The following is a 16,123-nucleotide window of genomic DNA, read 5'->3' as shown; positions in this document are numbered from 1 at the left end:
ATATAAACGACGCGAATGAGTATTAAATTAGAAAACTAATTTCAAAAATGTAGAATCAGTACCAAGCAGTCTATTACAAACCAGCAAAATGACTCATCATCTTCAAATGCTACAAAAAGATATCTGATAGAAACCTTGTGTATACTAAAGCCGAGGCCAAAAGATCTCGTTGTTATATCCTCTAAGTGACCTCAAAAAGCGCAAGGCGAAGCGAGAATGATGTATATCTCGACTCGAAGCAAAGTATTAGGAACAAAAATCCTATAATTACATGGCCAAGCAATACGCTATAGATTATCTGAAATGCTCTGCAGATTTGATTTTCACATGCCTAATTTTTTTAAAATGGCGGACTTGAAGCTAGTGACAAAATGTATGAAGCTTTTGCAAAACCTTTAAACAATAATTGCACAGCGAATGTGAGGAACTATTATGTAACAGGGAGGCTCGGTAATGTGCGTTCGCACCTAAAGTTCTGACCCCGCTCATCTACATTATTTACATAATTGTCTACCAAATAAGGAAGAGATTTTAAAAAATTCACATATCAACATATCGTTCAAGAAACTATTAATTGAAAAAAAAAACAAACTACCTTAAAGGTCCACTGAGACCTGTGACTACCATGATGACTACCAGAAAAGACGGCGAAAAAAATCAAATAATTACAAATAATAATCAGGAGCAAAACTCGTTATCGGTTGTCCATTTTTTGAAAACCATTAATAAAAAAAATCAAAATGGCATCAGATGAAACGTTTACAAAAAAGACAACCCCGCACTTTATTAGAAAAAAACATGGGACTTTTCCTCAATGCGACTTGGTAACAAGTCGACAAGAAATGAGCAAAAGGGCAAAGTTTAAAACGTTCCTTTTTTGAAAAGAATTAATGTCAAACTGATAAGAAATTATTATGCATCAAATGAAAGCATTGAGAGCTTCTTTTATACCTCCATAGAGAGCCATTGAGACCTTTCATTATCCAGGACAAGTCATACGACTACAAACGACAAATACAGTTAAAAAACATTTGCACAAAAAAAACTGCACCAAAAATTTTGCACAAAAAATTTACACAAAAACGTGGTCGCAGCCAGTTAAACATTAAACTGTTCACTATAAACATTAAAAAAACTTTTGATTGCGTATTTTTCATATGAGCAGAGGGCCGCCCATTATTGTGATAATGCGAAAAGAAAACAAACACCTACAAAAATGGGCAAATGTCAAAAAATCACGAAAATTTTATGAAAACTGGTTGCGTACCGAGAAGAACATAAGTGATGTGACTTGCCTATAGAGATGCTAAACTACAAGTTAACAGAAAGAGCATTGGCAAATCTCGGAAAAACATTGTCTTTTTTTAAAAAAAAAAAACACTTTCAAAATTATGAGCCTTCGACGTAAAAATACAGTTTATTAACTTCTCCGAAAACTAATGGCGCATTTTATCAAGACTAAGTCATAAGACTACAAAACAACATTAAATAAAAGCTGAACTAAAAAACTTCAAACATACTTACGAATCCAGTGTTGAAGCCATTAAAATAATGAAATAGTAACCGCGAAAAAATTAAACCTTCATTTGCATGTCATTTGAACAGCATTTGTAAAAGGACTATCTTAAAACAACAGAAAAAAGAACCACGAAAAATGAAAAGTATCTAAATTTCACACAAATTGTTCTGAAACAAATTGCCTAAGCCCTGAAATCATCAGTCAAAACGTTTAAGCAAGAGAAAAATCATCTTTGGTTTTACCAAAAAATTAAAGAAATCTCTCAACAATGAGGCTAAGTTACAAAAACGATACAACATTGAGAAATACAAAACAAAGCTATTTAGAACAAAAAAGGATGAGTTGAAGAATACTTATTTTTGAAAACTTAAATAGAAAGTCAAAAAAACCATTAGTTATATGCCGATATCCGTTATTAAGTTCATTTGCGTATCTATAGTTGGCCAATGAGACCTTTAATTACCCAATATAATTACCCAACAGCGAGAAAGGTGTCGCAGACATTAAAAGCATATGCAATGAAAACAATAAATATGTTCAGTTAGGAATTTTGTAACGCTTTTTTCAGCTAGATTGTTAAGTAATGTGATGATTTACGAAAGAAACAAAAACAACAGCAAAAATGGGAAATTATGCGCAAAAATCACAAAATTTTGTATGAAAACTCGTAGCACTAAAAGCAAGAAATCGTTCTTTTAGAACAATCCGCCACAAAACTAGTTTGTATTCTATAAGAAATTTTGACCTGCAATTACTGAGAATAAGCTAAAAGTTGACAGAAAGGATATACAAAACTGACATGTTCACAAAATCAATAAAATTTCCTTAAACAAATGCATTCAATGACATAGGAGATATTAGGTAACAACCAAATGTAAGGTACAGGTTCGCCTAAACCTCTTGAAGGAACCATTTGAATCTTTGAATGGTTAGACCTAGTAATCAGACTGCAGAAAGAATATAAATTGTAGGCAAAACACAAGAATTCAGTTAAAAATTAATAAAACTCTTCATCAAATCCAAAAAAACCATTAGGTTCTCTGAATGCAAACTATATCTACATAGGCCACATTATTAAGTACATGGGAGCTGCCATTAATAGAGCCGTTAACAGAAAATGTTGTCAGTAAATAACATTGAAAAACAGCAACATATTTTGAAAAAAAAGGCTGCACCAAAATAAAAACTTAAAAATTTCTAATTGTAAGAATCCATGATAACAAACCTATCCCTGAAGGTTCTCAACATATTGGAAGCGCTCTCAACAAATCACTTAAGTGTTCCAAAAGTTTGCGAATTAGACCAATTGTTGAGTGAAATACTTCAAATATTAAAAAAGATAATGATTAATGATTCATTTTGTATAATCATCGAGTTAAATTTGCAAAAAACGGCAAATTTTAATTCCATAAGATTTTTATAGGTCGCCGAGTTTCAACTAGCTCTTTTTAGGAGTTTTTAGAGATTGTGTCACCGTTTCGTAGGTCCCCATTTTCGGCACATTTAAACAAAGTGGACCAAAAAAAGCATATGTGCAGTTTTTGATGAAAAAAGTCTGAATTTTAAAAAAATTTTATCAAAATTTTTAGCCAAAGGAACTCCAATCAAACAATTCAGCAACGGAGTCAAGGTCAAACAGACTTGATAAGTGGAAAAAGGAAAGAAAACCATCAAAAATTTTCAAAATTCGATTTTCTATATAATAGTTTGGTAGAAAATACACACAGCAAAATCATTGATAGCTATTTGTCAGATGTTACTCAAAAGTTCGATTTATAATCTTCAAATTCAGATACTCGGCCAACTGCAAGAATGCTGGCTAAAAGCTTCGGCTTTATAAATGATGGTTAAAATAGACGCAAAAACTCGTAATCTAACGAAAAAATAGGCAACTATTTGAGGGAATTTGAAAATATGGGAAATAAGAAACAATTAACTTTTATTATTATTTTTCAATCCGTTTTTGTTGTCGTTTTATTTTTTGAAACTGTAATCTGCTAAAAGACGCTATCTCTAAAACCATAAACAGAAAAGTCAACAACGTAGATACATATAGGAATCTGGTAACAACTTTCAAAATTTCATGGCATACATGCTTTCTCAAAAGCAAGAACTACTTGAAGGACATATAAAATGTGTAACAAAACTATTCTTATAAACAAAGATTAGAAAAAGGTCCAAATTTTGAGTAAAATTTCACGCCACTAAAAATTCTCGCCTTAATGTCTTTATGCAACACTTATAAGCTTGCAACCAAAATAATTATCCAAAACCTCTTTCAGAGTTTTCAAGAGAAACGATTAAAAGGACAAAAAATGAGCGTTTTTCCAAGCGTTCTTCAATATTCAAAACGTTTTCTACAAGAACTATATGGAACTAGATTATATATGGAACTTTAACTGATGATCGTCTTATGATTACCTAGACTGATGATACCTAGACAAAAAATGCCAGAATAAAGAAAAGCCGGACTCGCATACATAGACCCATTTTTAAGAAAAGTGTATAGCGATAGTTTGTTCCTATCTGTCACACTAATTGCAAGAATTCTGATAACTCTTCAGGCTTTCGGATACAACGTAGATAATGAGTAATATTGGCTGATGGCTTCAAAAATGCATTCAAGATTAAAAGACTGAAACGGCTCCTGAAACATTACAGATCCGCAACAGAAAAGCATTGACTTTTGAGCCATCTTGACTGCAAATCTCACAGTTGCTATACATATTAACTTTTGAGCCAAGGATCGTAACTCCAAAGTGCTTTAGAAAAAGAATTTTGGGTTAATAAATAAACATTTTAAAGAGTATAGACGATACAGCTCTGGCAGAAAATAAATAGTAGAAACTGAGGTGACCTCGGTGTTTCTTGTCCAGAGTGATTAGGCGGGGCCAATAAGGAAGACGTGAATACATAGCAAAGCCATAAGGACAGGAGAGTTGCTTCAGTGACAGTGGGAGAGAAAGAGAAGAGAGTTGTTAGTGTGGAGAGAGGGGGAAGGGAGGTTAATGTTAATATCTGTCACCCTCCTTTCTAATTGGCCCCAAATCGGAAGTTTCATAGGCCAAAATTTCGCATCAATTAGACTTCATACATCATATTTCAATTCATGTCCTATTATCTCCTCTAGCCTATTCTCTATCATTGTAGACCTCGTTTTATTCATCCAAACGGAGTGATGGTCTTGGCAGAACAACTATTTTTTTTTACTATTATTGAATGATGACAAAAATAATACGCTTTTCTAAATCTGTACAACATTCTGCAATGGATGCATTTATTCTTCCATCTTATTTTCTATTATACAGCGCAACAAAAACAATTCTGCCTGTCAAGCGAAAAGAAAACTACAGTATTTTAAAAACCAAAGCATCACAAACTCAAAAAAGCTTGCACGAAGCGTCGCGTAGACTAGACAGATATGTTAAATAAACTTGCAGTTATCCAATTTCAATTAAGAATTCGTCCTTGATCTTATGACCTTAAACAAGCGCATTACCACCGAATTCACCAACAACGCCTATTGCAATTTCCACGTTTTAAACATTTTTTGAGCTTCCAGCCCATTTTGATCTCTAATAACCCAAATAGCTATCGGACAAGGAGACAGAGAATGACAGAAATCTCAGGTGCGCTTTTATTATTTCAACTTAATTGTACTTCACCTCATTCACGTAACTTCACTCATTTTAAATCAATTTACCAGCCATTAAGTTTCTTTGAATGTGACATCTTTTCCTCACAAAATATGAAAGAAGGCAGTGACCGCAGGCATTCACATGTTTTAAATCACCATAAAATTTGGCATTCAACTTCGGTTTTCAATTTCATTTTCAACAGGAGAAAAACTCCGTTTTTGTTTGTCCGTAAAGATTGCAAAATTTTTCTTACTTCGCTCAAAAAGACCTGTAATTATTTTAACAATCAAACTCATCAATTTTCTGTTACATACCAAAGCAATAATTTTTCCAAACATCCATGACTATCTTCAGGTTGCAAGAGAAGCAACAACTCACGATTAATTTTTGCTGCAATAACTTACATTAACGAGCTCTTATAGTGTTGGGATGACCGTGCAAAAATGACAAATATTTTTTCTCCAAAACGTCACACTTCTATCGTAGAAAATAATCATTAAATATCTAAAATTCATCAATGACCCCACAGCTTGGGTTCAGTCTCTAACAGATTCAAAAGTTTTAAAATGCAACATAAGAATCATCAATGACAAAAAATAGGCCCATGAGAACTCCTGTTTTGTTCTGCTAATTTGTCATTGCAAACAATAACGCAATATGACATAACCAAAAATTATTAAAGATTTCAAAAATATTATTTTGGAGTGGAAACCCTCCTCGACTGGCAAAACGTTTGAAAGAAACAGCAAGCCACACATCAGGTACGATTCAATAAAAAAATGCATAACCTTGTTGTTCCGACACACCTTAGTGGGGCTGGGAACTCAAATGGGTTTTTTGTTCAGTCAATTTTGGCCTATCGACATACTCATTGCAAAGAATTGTGCGTGGTTTCACTAGAAAGCCCATCCAGTACAGAATATAATTAAAAAGTTTGAAATTCGCTTTTTCAACGGATTTATCAAGCTCTAAAGAGGGCTAGCTATTTCACTTCTAACGAGATGGCTCTCGAATTAAAACAGCTGTTCGCAAGTTATACTCGTTAATTATCCAAATTACGTCAACTATATTGAATACTGATTTTTTCGGCACATGATTTGTCAAATGAAACAGCAAGGCTAGTTTTGGTCTAAACGTGGAATTCAAAAACTATTCGGATCGTAATGGGCCGCTGGTTTTCAAAAAATTTTGCATTATTTTTTTTGACGTTCATTGATACCCAGAATTATTTACAATCAAAGCTCAATAACTGAAAGATCCCATTTACGTGCAGGTGAGGACCAAGACATGTTATAATTGTACTGAAAGGCTTATGGTTTTAATGGATTGAGCACTGTTTGCGTAAAATTGTTTGAAGGTGTTATAAAGAAGAGTTGGTAGTTTCCCTTGCCAGAACAATAAATTCAAATTTACAATTAAAATAAAATAAGTTATTTCTCACTCCCTTTTACCAACTTCAGGTAGTTTTAATTAATGCAATGAGAGCCAAACTAATGTTTGCGGTACAATACGAGTTAATCAATAAGGACCATTCATTGTACAAAAATGACAAACTTCCTACATTATATCTAAAAATGATATAATACCTATGGTTATAAAAAAATATCTGAATTTTGGCATGAAATTTGAGGAACATCAATTTGCTATAATCCTTTGGATAAAACGGGGCATCACAAAATTGCTCTACAATTACTAATAAATTTACGATTTTAAAGCATGATTTTCGTATGAAATGCCTTAATACTCTATTTTGGGTGCTCATCAAAGACACGTTAATGGATTTGATAATTGAAAGTGATTTGAACATTTAGAAACTAATTTTGCAAGATATATTTGTTCAATTCGAGACAATATTCAATTCCTCGTCAACACGACTAGTAATAAACGACTTATTTCAGCTACTTGAGTAGAAAATGCCTATTAGTCTGTAGGAAACCATCCTATTATTCATATGACCATATTATGAATAGTATCACCTCATATGAGAAACTGCTTGCATGAAACTACTATTTAGCGACAGTATTGTTCATTAAAACCGCTCAATCGCATCCTGTATCACATGCTCGACATAGCACCATTGCGAAAAAGCACCCTCACAGTGAAACAAAAGGGGTCGGTAATTTGCGTTGGTACATATTCCTACTCCTTTAATAAATCTTTCCTAACTTTGATCAAAGGCTAAAAATTTTGGGCAGAAAACATTAGTCGTAAAGTCTGTCCAGCTAATTGTTCGCTTGAAACTCCCTCAACTAAAAAAATGTTTGACAGTAACGCTGTAGGGTTACATATGAAACCTATGAAGATCTTGCAAGTTAAAAAAGTAAAATAAACACATTAGTTTTTCCATTCTTAGTCATTAAGGGCATTTAATCTAATACCCAATTTCGGGTAGTAGCAACTTATCCTTGTTTGCTCTAACATTATCATTGAATCAAGCTAGATTTCCTGAAATCTCAACAAGGGATAGAACGTTATTATCTGAGGTCTTTCGCAAACAGATTTTACAGAGCTATCAACCATGTACAGACATTTTATGGTCTTCGGTTTCGTGGTCCGCTCTTCCATACCATTAAAGTTTAGCCTCTTTAGGTTGTTTTTTAAAGCTCTCTTAACCAATCTTTGCAATACGTCAGTGTTGCTCAGGTTTAGCCCTTTCCACAGATTGGCTCTTCTAACCGCAGTTTCGGTATAAACGTCCTCTAGAGGGACTGTTTTGCTCAATTCCTTTACTCGCATTGGCTACTTGTCGCTGATTTTCGTGACAATGCGACGCACATCATTAAACTCCGCACTCATTTTATCGATACATCTTTTTTGTGATAATCATACAACGGCCGTAGAGCAAAATTTGCATACAGAACACTATTAATCTGCATATCAATTTCATTACAGTGATTCACTGTACAGGCAATCGCTTTTCCTTCCTTGTAGTTACTTGCTACAGTTTTGATGATATCAGTTTGCCGTGACAATACTGCCGCGGTATTAAAACCCCGACACCACTTTGTCTTTTTCCGTCAATCCCAAAGTCTGATTTCGCAAGGTCAGTGTTTCAGAGGTCACAAAGGTGACCCCGTCTTCGTAACATACTTGCATTCCAGACGCCTTCATCGAAAAGGTCAGTTTTCCGTCAATTTCGTCTGACTTTTAGTGATGAATACTAAGACTGTTGCATGGGCAACCTTGAAAAAATTTTGTTGCACATCAGTGTCAAGAGGTTTGGGCCAAGAACACAGCCTTGACTTATCCCTTTTTCGAGAAGAAACCTGTACTTGTGTTTTATTTCGCCTTCTTCAATAGAATGAAAATACCATACCAGGTTTCTTTCGGGATTTATGATCTCTTCAATCAGTGTACTCACCAGATCGTCTCCATCTACAAAGTCAACGGCCTTTACGAGATCTATAAAAATCATGTTCAAAATTTTGTTTCATTTCAATGTCAGTACTATGTTCCGTAAGCAGCACTTCATCAGCACCAACAGTCGTCGAATTCTCAGATTCAAAAAATCCTTGCCAAAAATCTGAGATAACATTTCCGTTGTCTTCAACAGATCTCTTTAGTTGTTCTTACTTTGCAGCACAACTTCATTTGAAGTTCAGCAAAATTTCTCTCAGGTGGACTGTATGTATCTTGTGACATTTCCCTCATTTCTTTTGCGGTTGGCACGCGGTTTCTTATCCTTTGCGCAGATTGAAATCTTCTAGACAAAAAGGTTCGCATCCCAAACACTGTCTATCCCAAGTCATTGTAGAGTTTAGGTTGCGAAAGTTGCACATGCTCAGTTTGAGCATGCAAGAGTGTCGGTTCGCTTTTGACTTTATTTCGGAATCAGAAATGGTTGTTTAGATTCCCCAGCCATGACTTTCGTCTTTCCCTAACATAAAAATCTTTATCTCGCGATCAGGCTTGCTATACCAATTAAAGGCAACCCTATCTCTGTATCCAACCATGGGACAGGCTAGTGGCTTTGAGGGCTGTCCTTTATTATTTGCCCTCCAACCTCACCATTAGGTGCGGTAGCTGGATCAAAAGTTTATCGACCCAGCTCCCAACACTCACCCAGCACCAAAATCATGCAGAATTTTTTGCCTATTGTCAGATCTGTACACTCGTAAAAACACCGCGATTTAGTGATTCAAAACTAAGTTATATCCCGCAACCAACCAGCTGCAACAGAAGACGTTTTTATAGAAATTAACTTGAAACCCGGAAAGCGAATCCCCGTTTACGCCCCGGAAAACTAATCCCAAGAGAGGATCGAAACAGAAAAATTGATTTTGTTGCTAGTGTTGCATAAGAACACAGGGCAGTTCTTTTTACGATCAGAAGGAACACAACTCTCACTTCATCTCAGTACTCAGTATGAATTGGAATGAAGAAAAAAATCAAAAACTTCTAATTGAACAACATCAATTGGATGCAGTCGGTTCATAAATTTTAAATCCGTAGGCATAGCTTCAATAGAGTAGTAGTAGTAGAATTTCTGGTTTTCCACCTCTTCTGGACACAAAGGTTATTCGTGATTCGTTCTGGACACAAAGGTGATTCGTTCAAAAGTTGGTTTCGAGCACATTCACACAGCTTCCATCCAATAACGAAATATCCAAATAATTTCAGCTCTATCCGAGCAAAAACTGAAGAATTTGTAAGGTAATTGTACGCACTGCAATAACTTCAGCTCTAACCGAGCATTTCGTCGACCATAACTGCATACCTCTGCTTTAACCGAACACTTCGTTATTGTCTTCTGCTGAGAGCGGAGCAAATCCAAAACAAATCGTTCCTTCCGCTCTAGCCAAGCATTAAACATTATGATAAGGATCTATTATGAGTTGGATAAAACACGCTTAAAAAGATAAAAAATGAGCTCACTATTACATGTACCATATTTTGTTTTGTCTTATAGCGTTTCGGAAATCAGATGCTAACTCTCTGATTTCCTTGGCATTTGGATGTACTCTATCAGCAGAGAGATGTCTGAATCTGAATTTCTTGTGTTCCACGAATGGAATCCTGTGATCTCGTGCCACATCACGGTAAGTCTTTTAATTTTTTTTATAGCTGCTGATTTATCTAGTCGACTTATGAGGGCCATAATGCTCACTTTGAAGTTGAGAAAACTCAATTTTTCAATTAGGAAATACATTTCATCTGATGTCACTATTCGTCACACGAGAGGGCAATCGTTTTTGTCAAATAAATAGTTGGTGCCGGCCATAACGATTCCATTCTTAATATTGTAAGTTTTCAAGTCGTCAAAAATCTTATTGCTACATTGAGGCCAGATGCATCCTCCTGGACACGATATAGTCAGCGCATGTTCAATGAAAACTCCAAACACTAGCGATGAACCCAGAATACATAATTCATAAGTTTTCTTGTAACATGGCGGAACAATTAGTTTCCTGTACGGACCTTTTAGTTCAACAAGGGAGCGCCCTCTTCTCCAGAGATTTTTCTTAATTTCGTTTATTCGACTCGATTTTTTGTTTACTGTCCATTTTTTTCTGAAAAGTAGTTTCAGTAACAACTGGAAAAAAGAAAGGTCTTGAGCTCCTTGCGAAAGAGTTTGTGATCTGTGGTTTTGCGTAGATAGGACGCGCATTGCATTCCATTTTCGCAGACTGTAAACTGAAACGGCTCTTTTTCCAAAGGAACTTCGAAAGCTCTAACTTCTTAGCTTCCACTGATTTTTTGATCGTTTACTACTATTTTTCTCTTGAACAAAAATCAGGTCTAAGATAATTTGGAATATCAAGATCACAGACAATTTTATGAACAAAGGTTAAGATTTTAAAATCGATTCTTTGAGCAATAGGTAGCCAATTCAGATTATATCTTTATTCTTTGCACAATTCTTGCTTCCTTAGGTTTAATATGATACGACAGGCAGCGTTTTGTACTCGTTGCAACTTTGATATGCCTGACTTGTTGGTCCCGCCCAACAAAGAATTGCAGTAACAAGAGGACTTAAAAAGATTCTTTCGAAGTAAGGTCATGCAAAAAACAGAGTGAAATATCATCTTAACTCAAATGGGCAGACAATTTGATTGATCGAGCATGAAATAGCAACAAAAGTCCAACATGACATAAATAATAGCTAGAACTTTTATTTCAGAGCAATTAAAAATTAGCGTAAATTTATTTTTTTTTCATTAGGATTTAGTGCAACTAGTTTCCGAAAGGCTCCAAGTTCCAGACTGTCAATTTGGTTTTCCCAACACTATGTTGAGGTGCGCATACTCAGACTAACCTTAGTCACCTAAGAGACTAACTGTAGTCACCATCACAATATCACCAAAAAAATACTTTTTAATTAGGAAGGTAAATGAAATTTAAAATCCGACTGTAGTAAAAACAACGGTTGCCAGAAGTATGCGCACATTCACAAAAAAACTTTAATTCGCCTCGAACGGTTTCTAATATGTTTACAGGAGTGCAGACAATAACGGATTTTCCAGCTATCAAACATCGCTGAAAAAGTCGCCAACCGACAAACGAATAGTAATTTCTTGAAAAACAATTTTGAAGACAGAGAATTTATATAATCGACAAATCTTTTCACGGAGACGGATTTCCAACTTTCGCCTATTTCATTCACCAATTCCTAATAAACCAAATACATCTGCTGACGTACAAAAAATTCTTGTTAACGACCAACTTTAAATACTGTCTTTCTTTGCTTATACTGAGCATTTCATGCCTGTTATTACAATAAACAGATTCAATAATTAATTTAATTATCACTCAAAACTAAATTTGAAACAGAACTTGGCTTTAATTACAAATTCTCTTTTAATTCATTCTTCGTTTAGTTTGTCAAATTTTGTGTTGATAAAAAATTGTTAATTTAGAGCTTCTAAATTTTGACAATCTTTTCTATGCACCGCTTATGCTCCGCTACAAAAATGATAATACCGATCAGCGACAAATGACCCCATTTCGTTGACGGTTGCAAAAAAAGTTTCGTCCTTCCGTTAAAAAACAAAATATTGTTTAACATGAAAATTATGTCACTGTTATCATGCAACACCAAAATATCAAATTAGTGCTAGTATAAAAGGCTTTGAGCTTTCATGATAATCAAGGGGGTTTTACCCGAGATTGTTCGAGTCTGTTTGCAATGTAATTTACCGTTTGAATTACAACTGCCACAAAAAGTCCATTTCTCTGCTGCATGTTTCAATTTCTCGGTACTTTGCTTCAAAATAGTGCCTTATGAGCCTTAAAATAATTTTGATACCAGAAAAATTTTGATACCCTTTGCTTCACTAAGTTGGGCCATTTCCTTGTATATTTGACTTGACAATCAATTCCTATTTGAAGAATCTGCAACTATTAGAATAAATTACTTCTTTGACAAAAGTGGAAATATCATACTCTATGATAACTACAAATAAACGAAAGACAAGAAAGCTGTACATTATCCGAATTTATATAGCAAAACAATTATAGACATAAAATGATGACTGACTAGGATTCATTTGATGCAATCTGCTCTAGCTTCTCCCGCAATGCAACGCCAAACGAATTTCTGTACTGCTCACTATTAGCATCAAGCAATTGATAGATTGTCTCGTAGAAGGTGAATCTTGAATTGTAGGTTAGTGTCGGAGCATCAAATTCATTGCCTACGATGGCGAAACCTTCAATAGTTAGTCGGACGCATAAAGTTTTATACTCCTTGGTTCGAATGTTTAGATATACCATCTCAGAGTTTCGAGGCAAACTGTCTGATATGCTAACATGATCAACCGCAAAGGCTATTTCGCGTACAGCAGCTTCGGCTTCCACAGACAACAAACGTTCTGATTCATGAGGCGACTCCATGAGTCTGCTGTCTGAGATAATACGGCGTAGCCAGCAACTAACAGGTAATTTATTTATTTGCTAAATACATAACGATGACAACTTCAGCACAAGGTACACAAATCTGAAAGTGATATTAGGGCCTTTTTCTACCAGAGCTGCGAAAAAATTTGGGCCTATAATAAACCAAACAAATTGAACGTGATATATTTCAAGTACAGATAACAAAACTAAACTACCCTCTCAATCGAACAGCTCTGCAATATAATGTAACAAAAGTTTGTTTCAAATACACAAAGATTTCGGGGAAATATTTTGCTACACATTGTGGATAATGTAGAAACTAATTTGTCAAATTAAAAATAATTCTGACAATTAAAACAAATGTATTCGAACTTTCGTTCATGTTTTCGTTCATCGTCAGTTTAAAACTGTTTCACAAATTTTTCAAGGAAAAAATGTATTTACATTTGTCTGAGACCACAATTAAAACAATTCCATTAAAACAATTCTATCTAAAAAATTAAATCAAAAATTTTCCATGTATACAATGTTTAGCCCATTTACAACCCATAGTTACATCTGTTATCAATTTATGGATCTTTTCCGTTTGTGCCCCTCCAGTACGTTATGCCCCCACCCCAGTTACAGAGCACGTGTCATTACATAGTAAATCATCATGTAAAAATATGACACGTGCGTCTGGGGGTGCAAATAATATGCGCCCACTAAACTGGGGGGGGGGGGGGGGGGCAAACAGAAAAGATCCCAATTTCTCTAAAACGTTCCTAATCCGGATTTTTCTATTTTGGCCATCTTTTTGTATTTCTAGTGTAATTCCGAATTTGCCCTAACCCAAAGTATCCCCCATTGTAAGAGTTTTGCAAGTTTCGTTTTGTCATGCACAAAATATTCTGAGCCCTATTTTTCTATTCCCAAGTCAAAATTATTATTTGAACTAACTATGGATAATAAACTGAACTAATTGTGGATTATAATTTCATATTACTATGTCATAATTTTAAGACAACAGCAAGTGCCTAAAGAGCAATGACTAAACCAACTCCCCATAGTAGTAATAGCAATTGTAGTGAAGTATTAAGGGAATTGCGCCCAGTGGTTTGCACATCTTTAGAGTCACAGTATTAATTTAACTAAATTTTTGTAATGTTTATCCAACAATCAATGCCTCCCAAATCGCAGAAAAACGCAGTCTCGACGGAAAATGACATTGAAGATGGAAGCCTTTATCTCATCGAAAGCACGGGTATGGATAACCGCAATCATGAATATTACCACACGGTTGTTATCGCCACCGAAAAGTTATCAAACTCCGAGGCGAAGCCGAGGTGTTATGATAACTTCGAGGGCGATAACAAGCGTGTGGTAATTTTTTTTAATCAACACCTGTTGCGATCATTTCAAAATTGAACACGGTTTTTTTGATGTTTCATTTTTATTTTTTGTGAACAATTACATTTTCAAAGGTAAGTCATATTTCGTCGGATCTGTTCTTCGTTTTGTCCTCTTGTCCTCGTGCCCTCCCCCCGCCAACACTCATAAACAAACCAACACACACACACACGCACAAACACACACACACACACACACACAACAACACACATACACCACACACAACAGATCACACACTGAAAACACACACAGACACACACACACACACACACACACACACACACACGCACGCACGCACGCACGCACAATCATTGAGTTGTTCAGAAATTTTAGGCGCCTTGGAACCTATCCTAGTGCATAGAAAATAGGGGCAGTTAGCCCAATTTTCAAGAAAAAAGGATTGAAAGCAGATGTGGTAAATTATCGTCCTGTAACACTATTATGCATTGTCTGGAAAGTTCTAGAAAGATTGTTGTATGGCTCAATTGTCAATTTTTTCAAAGGACTCATAATTGACTCACAGTACGGTTTTCGTGAAATAAGATCAGTTATTCTTCAAATAGTAACCTACTTAGATAAGATATACAAATTCTGTTCTGAGAACAATCGAGAAAATAGCTCACTTCTCTTTGACTTTTCCAAAGCTTTCGACCAAATTGATCATGGAATACTCTTACGTAAGATCAATTGCATTGGAATAGGTGGCAAGCTGTTCGAGATTTTAAAGATTTACCTGAGCGACAGACTGCAATACGTGAAAATTGGAAATCTAAAATCGAAGAATTCGCCGGTCACCTCGGGTGTACCTCAGGGCTCAATACTTGGGCCCCCACTTTTTCTTATTTTCATTAATGACTTACCTGAAGCTGTTTTCAACTCCAAAGTCTTTCTCTTTGCTGACGATCTAAAATTATTATATAAAGAAAATCTTGGAAACGCACACGGAATCAAACAAGATCTAGATTCAATATTGCGTTGGAGTTACGAAAATAACATCAGCTTCAATTTATCGAAATGTCGGTACATAAATTTCAATATCAAATCGAGATTAAGTCCGGTTTTGGGTCAATGTCGAAGGAACAATCAAGAACTGTGGAGGACCTTGGTATCACTATGAACGACAGCCTCACTTGGAAGGAACAAGTAGAATTGCGGACTCGTAAAGCCAAAAAATTTTTCCACCAAATTAAAAGAAACACATCATATCTCCTGACGGTTACTGCAAAACTAAATCTTTATAAGAGTACGCTTATTCCAATCTTAATCCATGGATCTAAATGTTATATGCCTTCAAAATCTAACATACGACTCTTTAAGAAATCTCAAGAAAAAGTTTCGAAATGGATCCTACCGAACCTTAATTATTGCGAACGACTGAGATCCCTGAGCTTATTACCTCTCAACTATTACATTTGGCTAACAGATCTTCTCTTGCTATCGAAATTTTTGAACAATTATTATGCGTTCAACATCAGCGAGAATATTAATATTGTGAAAAGACGGTCAAGTTTTCGGTTTGTGTTACCTGAAATCAAAAAAGAATTTCAGCGGTCAAATTTTTTCTATCGAAACACATAAAGAGCAAATATCATTGATTCAAATGTTAAATTCTTTCAACCAGTCGGACTCAAAAATCGAATCTTAAACTTGATATGGAAGTACTTCAATATTTTTTTCAGCATCGAAAAGTCGTGTTCCATAACATTTATCTGTCTCTGCGAAAAATGTCGGTCCTCAAACG

General features: G+C 35.2%; 1 protein-coding gene across 6 annotated transcripts in view; it reads left to right on the top strand.

Moving 5' to 3' along the window:
• LOC142345788 (uncharacterized) overlaps window positions 1-16,123 on the top strand; it is a 97,672-nt gene that overhangs the window by 3,817 nt on the left and 77,732 nt on the right. For 2 of the 6 annotated variants that reach the window (XM_075398137.1, XM_075398134.1), the window contains one exon: window positions 12,862-13,034. The exons of 1 other annotated variant lie outside the window; for it this stretch is intronic. The gene's annotated coding sequence lies outside the window, so the exon portion shown is untranslated. Of the gene's footprint in view, window positions 1-3,963; window positions 5,149-12,630; window positions 13,035-16,123 lie in introns of those variants that run through there. 3 more of the 6 variants (XM_075398135.1, XM_075398141.1, XM_075398133.1) reach the window with 3 other exon arrangements.

This window comes from Convolutriloba macropyga, chromosome 9 (assembly GCF_964194025.1).
Source record: "Convolutriloba macropyga chromosome 9, txConMacr16.3, whole genome shotgun sequence".
Classification (NCBI taxonomy): Eukaryota; Metazoa; Xenacoelomorpha; order Acoela; family Convolutidae; genus Convolutriloba; species Convolutriloba macropyga.
The sequence above is the reverse complement of the archived record's forward strand: the minus strand, read 5'-3'. Positions and strand labels throughout refer to the sequence as shown.